Here is an 8,463-nt window from a genome sequence, read left to right on the forward strand (position 1 = left end):
TCTGTTGGGCATATCATACTGAATAAATAATCGCATTTGATAAGAAAATATTTTAGTTTATCCATGTTGCTATTTATACTTCTTATTACACATGCATAAGGTTTTTAGTTCGCTTTTAAAAGTTTTTATTTCAAAAAAGGAAGAATTAAAATTGTTTTCGTTAAAAAAATACAGATCAGCGTCAGAATATTCATTAAGTAAAATATTTGCTGATTTAAAAACATCAAAATGAAATTCAAAATCTATTGTTAATTTAGTCATTGTTTAAAATCGTTAAAATAGCGCTTCGCTTCGCGCGTTTACTTTATAAAATCTCTGCAATAAATTTTATCAAATTTAATTACCGCGTAAAACGGTTACGCAAAAAATTGCGTAACCGTTTAACTTCTTTTTCCCAAAGCTTCTTTCTAAAATCGTTTCTTTTGCATAATCTTCAATAACATAAATGCCGGTTCCTTTAAGCTTATTCACTGAGCTTAACATTTTATTTTTATCTTGATAATTTAAAAGCTTCAAAACGATTGATCTTGGTGTTTTATTATCTTTAACTGCACTGACTCGGTGCGCTCGTTCCATAAGAGGTCGTCCATAAAGTACGTACGCCGAAAGTTTTGAAATTTGACCCTCCCCCCTGTTGCCATGCGTACTTTTATGTCCCCTCCCCCCTTAAAAAGTACGTACGTTTCTCAAATACCCCCCCCCCAACTCAACTTTTGTTTCTCAATAAAAAAGTTTATTAAAAAAAAAAAAAGACGTAGGGTACCTTAGATACTTTATGCGACCCCAAAGCCCTTTGTTTGCGCATTTTAAAAACGTCTTAAAGTATATATGCAAATAATAATTTAAATATATTTAAACTCTTGGCTGGGTAGTGGGTGTTTGGCCGAGAGGTTAATGCGATTAAAATAAACGGCGGATATCCAGGTTCGATTTCCGGAGAAATCCGTACAAATCTTTTTTTTGTTCAGATACCCCTCTTTAGTAAGTAAAAAACGAGTCTTACGCGAGATCAGTAATATTGAAAACAAAGGGTAAAACCCAGTGCCGAGGGTAGCCTATACCTCTTAATTGGAGAGGGAGGAGGCAACAGCAAATTTTGTGCCCTTTTGCTAATTTAAGAAGCTTTTTATTTTAGCAAAACTTAGCGGTCAAATTTGGAAGATTTTGAGACGCCAATGACACGTTTGTTTTAGGGGGAGGGGGCATGGGCCCCCGCAGGATTTTTTGATGTTCCAGATAGAACACTTTCACACATCGTGCAAACTCCAAATTTAAGTTTGTTTATATGCCAAATGCCCTTGCAAAAAATTAGGATGGCGGAGGCCTGGGAACAGAAAGCCCTAAAACGTTTGCCTCCCCCCTTCCCTGCCCAAACGTGCGGGAAATATGTAGCAAAATTTTCAACTTTATTATCTAAAACTAAATTTAAATTTAGATTTTAATTTTTGTAGAAAAAAATTGTAAATTACAAAAAAGGTATGACCATGCAAAATTTACACCCCTCTCAATTTAGGGGGTCGGAAAATTTGCATGGTCATAACTTTTGTAATTTACAATATTTTTCTACAAAAATTAAAATCTGTCAATAAATTTAAATTTAGTTTTAGATGGTAAAGTTGAAAATTTTACTACATTAGTGCCCTCGCGTATGGGCAGGGGAGGGCAAGCGTTTTAGGGCTTTTTGTTCACTGGCCTCTGCCATCCCAATATTTTGCATTTGAGGCCTCCTCATTTGGCAAAGGTATAAACAAACTTAAGTTAGGAGTTTGCACGATGTGTGAAAGTGTCCTATCTGGAACATCAAAAAATTCTGAGGGTGCCCATACATGTGTGTGCATAGAGGAAAGCTATACCCTCTACTCCTTATACCATACATCTTTTTATGTTGAAAAACTAGAATCTTTAGTCAGAATGTAACTTTTCTATTGATTAGCTGGTTAATTGAATATAAATTTTGGTGTTGCAAATAGGATTTTCAAGGAAAACTTTTAAATTAAACGGTAAAAAATTGTTCTTAAAATTTCATATTTTTTAAGCATCTATGTTATAATAAAATGAATTTTCTGAATCTGAAAGTAAATATTTTTATTTTCATCAGTTTATTGTACTTCCTTTAAACTTAATTGTAGAGACTGATTTTTTTTTGGGGGGGGGCTAATTTTTAATTTATCTTTCATAATGCTATATTTAGATATTTTATAAACATGGACCATTTAACCAAGTTAAGTCTCATTTGCAGAATATGTGGAGAATATATAATGAAAAACTCAGCTGATGTGTGTAAATATTCTGAAAGAATCGAAAATTCATTTTATATAAACATCAACATTGATAATAAAAATGTGTAGGAAGTGCTATATCATTATGAGGAACATTGAAAAAGGTTCTAGCACCAGTGTTAAAGTAGTTGAATGGCCATTACCATGTGCAGACAAATGTTCCTGTTTCTCTAAAGATTCTGGTAGGAAAGTTAAAAAATGTAAACCTGGTCGGCCATGTATAATAGAACGAAATCAGAAAAGATGGACCAGGCCAATCATTAATAGCTTAATTGCTAGTATACCAGAACAAACTTTGCATTTAAATGCAATTGATATTGATCCTGTATCAAATCCCCATTTAGACTTATGTATATGCAATTTGTGCAACGACATTATGTATAAGCCACTAATACTAAAAGAGTGTTGTCATTCTTTTTGCTCAGTGTGTATATTTAAGGAGATTGAAGGAAAGCTGGAAACAGAAACAAAATGCTTTATTTGTAATCAACACATTCCATTATTTACAATTGTAAGTTCTGTTAATGTAACACAGTTGATAGAGCGCATTATTTTAGGTTGCAATAAGCAATGTAAATTAAAATTTGCGGTTAAAGACAATGAGCTTAAAAAATTGCACGAAGAAATTTGTATTGGTGATCAATTATTACTGACTCCGATTAGCAAAAAAAATCATGTTGGACTTGATACAACTCTAGCTGATGTTTTTTTTATTAAAAGACAATGATGCTATACCACAGTCGAAGATGCTGCAAATCATATTTAGTGGCTTTTTAAACGCTATGTATAAAATTATATTATCATATTAGGTCGACATGCTTGCTTGTTTTGTCATATAACTTGTGCAGAGATGAAAAAGCCAGATGCTCAACAAATAAGTAATTGTTCCAGTCGCACGCTGAAAAAATTCATTCAAAAAGGTCAAATACCAAGGTTTGCAAAGTATTGTAACAATGTCATTGATTCACCACTTTTCAATATTCCTCTAACACAAGTATTTTTATAATATATTACATTTTTATAGTATATTATATTTTTACTTATATCATTTTAATATTGTTTTTATCGATTTAATGAATCTAGGTTGGCATTCCATCGTTGCATATCTCATTAGGAATTTATCTTAAATTTTTTAATATGCTGGAAGATGGCTGTCATCTCATAGATATAAAAATTGCAGCTAAAATGTGTTTAAAAAATAAAACTGTAAACAACAAAAGTTTTGATGAGTATATTGCACTTCAGTTGAAAATATATGAACAAGAAAAAATTATTTCTGAATATTGTGAAAAAATAACGCTAATTTATGAAGCAATGGCAACACAAGTTCTATGTTCTTCTGAAAATGAAGAATATCAATGAAATTTTTCAGCCCAAAGTAGTTCATTTTATGGAGAAGAAAAATGCTAAGGTATAATAAGTTAATATTTGAAATAATGAAATAAAATATTATATAGTTTTATGTGAATGAAACATTTATCAATGTAATAGCAAATGCTTCTGTGTGTGTGTTTATGTAGTGCTGTTTTTTATATAAGTATTCATTGAATTAGAAGAGTTAAAAACTAAAACATTTGAAAAATCGCATGGACCATTTGTGAAAAACCTTGATGAAGTTCTATGTGGTCTTAATGTTCAAAGACAAGCTTGCTACGGAAAATGCTTTATCGGGAATCATGTTCATAAAATGTTAAAGGTTTTTCCATACATATTTTTGCATACTTGTAAATATAAATTGTATAAATATTTTTGTAAATATATAATGTATACAAGTACTAATTCTGTAAATTATAAAATTTATTTTTCATCTATTAGTTAAGCAGTGTACTACATCTTTGCAATTCAATACCTAAGATAGTAACAGATCTTGGATTTATTGATACAGATGTACATAACGAGGCAAAGGTCTTAAGTGAGAAATTTGTAAATTTGTTCTCCAAATATGGTACATGCTACAACTTTATGAATTCAAGTGAAATAATTAATAATAATCCATTATTAGAATTAGGTAAAAATACATATTTATAAACTGTTTGTATTAAGTTACTTGTATTAAATTTCCTCTTGCTTGCATAATTATTCTTACTTTGTTTTTCACGTTTTTTAATTTAATTTTTTTTTTGGAATCAGAAGGAGCCATTAGAGAATTAATTTCCAATTAATTCTCCAATTTCCAAGCCATTGGAGAATTACTTTCGTAAAAAATGGCCCAATGAGTCCGTTACGCCAAAAATGCATTTATTAGAAAACCATTGTGTTGATTTCATTAGAAATTGGGGTTTAGGTCTTGATATTTATGGAGAGCAAGGCTTAGAAAGCATGCATGCTGAATATGAACACCACCTTCTGCCATATGAAAGGAAAACAAAGACTACAAAGTATTCTGTCCAATCATTACATCAAAAACTCCCCAGAAGCTTTGGAAATTCGTCCAACTATTCAAGAAAGAAAAACTTATAAAAGAAAAGCCTTGTGATGTTTCATAGATAATTGTATATACGATAGTAATTGCATAACGACTTAATTTTAATGTTTATTGTTAAAAATGTATATATATATATATATAAATGTATGTATGTATGTGTGTATATATATATATATATATATATATATATATATATATATATATATATATATATATATATATATATATATTATATATGTATATATATATATATATATATATATATATATATATATATATATATATACACACATACATATATTTATATATATATATATATATATATATATATATACACACATACATATATTTATTATATTTGGAAATATATATATATATATATATATATATATATATATATATATATATATATATATATATATATATATATATATATATACACACACATACATATATTTATTATATTTGGAAATATATATATATATATATATATATATATATATATATATATATATATATATATATATATATATATATATATATATTATATATATATATATTTCCAAATATAATAAATATTTTGTATACTAGACAACAAAGAATATTTCATTTTATATTTATTAGATTGTTATTCCTTAAGTTTTCGCGGACATCTTAGAAAGTTTCTATAGTTACTTTCGGAAGTTTTAGGGGGAAAACGTATATTTTTATTTTACGAAAAAAGTATATAAAAAAAAATAATCGGTTCTTCAAAATTTGACAGAATCTCCAAATACCTTAACTCCTTCTCTTAAACATTTCAGCTTTTCTCAAAAAATTCATTTAAGTACTTATTTATCAAGAATTACTGACTTCCCTAAAATTTTTAACTAAAAAAGCTGAAAAGTTCTAGATCCTATAAAATAGGGATAAATGTTTTTTTTATATATTTTTTTTTTTATTGAAAACTAGTATAACCTAATATTTGATAAAATAGAAAAATTTAATAAACTATTTTTATCAATAAGTATTTAAAATTTGTTAAAAAAAGTGATTTTTATGTTTTTTTTTACGTTCCGCATCTTTATTGAATAATTAACCAAATAAATATTTGTCAATGCGCATGCCCAGAATAAAGTTCCATTACTAAACTGAAATGTGACGCTTTTTGAAGACCTCCCCCCTATGAGCGTACGTACTTTATGGACGACCCCTAACTACTTCACTTAATATATTCAGTTTTGTTTTGAAAATATCTTTTACAGCCTTCTCACAATCACTCCAGTTTTCTTCAGGGGTTTCTTTTATGCCATCGATACAAAAGTTGTTACGTCTCGAGCGATTCTCGATAGGTTGTTTTTTCAACATCAAAATTTCATTATCACATTTTGTTTTAATAAGAATTATTTCATCCCTAGCTTTTTCTTCTTGGAAATTTAAACTGACTTTTATTTCCTTAACTTCATTTTCAATTCTTCGAATATTTAACTTGTTATTGTTGATTTCCATTTTGTCTGATCTTGCAATTAAAATAATTTTATCTAATCTTGCAGTCGCTGATTTTATTTAGAAAGTTCGAACTTATTTTTAAAGTGAAGTTTTTTTCATCATCTTTTAGTAATCTCTCTGTTTCTGCAAGTTAACTTTTTTTTTGTTCTTCTAGTTTGCTTGTGATAATTTTTCTATATTTTTAATATTTGGGTAATTCCATGAAAAAGTGAGGCAGTCATTTCAGTTACCCCTTCAATTTTTTTTAAATTTTACCCAGTGGTATCTATAAATGAAACATGAAAAAATGCAAAATTTGAGCTCTCAAATCCAAACGGTTCAAAAGTTATGATGTTTTGAAATTCAGCCATAAACGTTCCTTTTTTTACGAAGTCCGCCATTATGGATTTTGTAGAAAAAAGAAAGTTACAATATGTAAAATAATATAAATAATAAAAAAAAGGGCTCGAGCAAGAAGAAGACATCAGTTTGTCCTATTACCGAACCTTATTATAGCTCCAATACATGTTGCTTTTTACAGTAAAATATATAAAATTGTGATAAATGCTTATGTTAAATATATATAAAATATGTAAAACTACGTTTCATAATTGATATAACTGTTAATATAAAAACTCTTTTTGAAAAATAAATTTAGAACAAATAAAAGTAAATGAAAATAAAACAAACAAGTTGTGCTTATATTATTTTACCAAGTCCGAAGATAATAAAAAACGCTTTGATTTAGATTTAAACTGTTCAAGTGTATTTTTCTTGGTAGTAACAATCCGAAGGAAAATATTTCACAGATAAGGTCCGCGGTGTTGGACTGAGAATGAATTTAGCTTTAATGTAAACTTTGTGATGACAAAGTTGTTATATGAGAATCTAGTAGGGTATTTATGACTTATTTCGCTAGAGTAGTGTTGAAATATTGGTGGAGATAACCCATATTTTATTTTGATTATTTTTAGTCCATATTTGAGGTTCACAAGACACTTTTTTACTTACTCTAAAGACAATTTTAAAGGCATGTTTTTGTTTACTGTTGAGAATTTTAAACTTAGTATAATTTGTGCTTGCCCAGGCCATGTCACCAAAGCTTAAGTGACTTTGTATTAATGAAAAATATAATCTTTTAAAGACCATAATATTTAGGAAAGGTTTTGCTTTATACATTAATGATTAAACATTAATAGTTAAAAAAAGGTAACAGAATTTATCTTTGTTTGCCGACGATAAAAATTTATTTCTTACCAATAATGATATCAAACATCTATATAAGTAAATATTTGGTTTAGGCAAACCAAACTCTCACTTAATGTTGAGAAAACGAATTATACCTTATTCCATAAAAATACACAAGAAATAAACATTCCTCTTAAGTTGCCCGAATTTAAACTTTAATTAAATGATAAACTAGTTTAAAAGCGAGCAAATATAAAATTCTGAGGAACTTTTGTCAATAAAAATTTATCCTGGCTTTCCCAGATAAAATATATATAGTAAAAAATTACCAAAACTATTGGCGTAGTGTATCGAGTCCGACCCATATGCCAATATGTTAAGTTTCAAATTGATATATTATGTGCTAATTCGCTGTTTCATCAACTGTGCAAATATATCATAGGCAAGTACGCTAACAACAAAACTTTGAAAAATGTATAGGCTACAAAAACACGCTTTCCGAATCATATACGAATATTTCTCTAAACATAAACGAAAACATGCAAAATCTTTTATAAAAGATATGAAAACGATGAAAAGTAATCTACTTTTTATGTATAGATACTAAACAACTTCTTGCCAGAAAACTTTAACAATAAATTTATAATTAAATCTAAATGAAAAGTATAATCATCTAAGATCAAATAAAAATAACAACTATCAATAGTCTCGGAAATGTAATAAACTCTCAGAATTTTGTATATCTTATCGAGAACCTAAATTATGAAATGACCGTCAAAAGAAAAATAAATTTATTATGAAATCCTGAAATTCATTTAAGTTTCAAAGCAAAATTTTTTTTTAATTTGATGATAATAAGAAAAGTTTTCGTTTTTTCAAAACTAATTTATTTTTGTTTCACCATTTTAACGGTAACTTTGATGTAACGAGCCCTATCTATAACCTTATTTTAGTTATAACCTTATTTTATTGTAATTGCAGTATATACTTTTGTAATTCTTTTATATATTTATATGTGCATTGTAAAAATAATATTCATACTACGTTAAACGAAAAAACAAAATTAAGGTGTTTTGTTGTCTTAAAACACCTTAAATTTCAAGC

The 8,463-nt window shown here is 27.7% G+C and overlaps 1 long non-coding RNA gene across 1 annotated transcript; it reads left to right on the top strand.

Annotated features, from left to right (window-relative positions):
* Window positions 1–1,697: 1,697 nt before the first annotated feature.
* Window positions 1,698–4,732, top strand: LOC136088941 (uncharacterized). The gene is made up of 6 exons (XR_010642658.1): window positions 1,698–2,000; window positions 2,192–3,273; window positions 3,363–3,690; window positions 3,833–3,975; window positions 4,095–4,287; window positions 4,410–4,732. It is a non-coding gene; the product is annotated as an uncharacterized LOC136088941 (long non-coding RNA).
* The last annotated feature ends 3,731 nt before the right edge of the window (window positions 4,733–8,463 follow it).

This window comes from Hydra vulgaris, chromosome 12 (assembly GCF_038396675.1).
Source record: "Hydra vulgaris chromosome 12, alternate assembly HydraT2T_AEP".
Classification (NCBI taxonomy): domain Eukaryota; kingdom Metazoa; phylum Cnidaria; class Hydrozoa; order Anthoathecata; family Hydridae; genus Hydra; species Hydra vulgaris.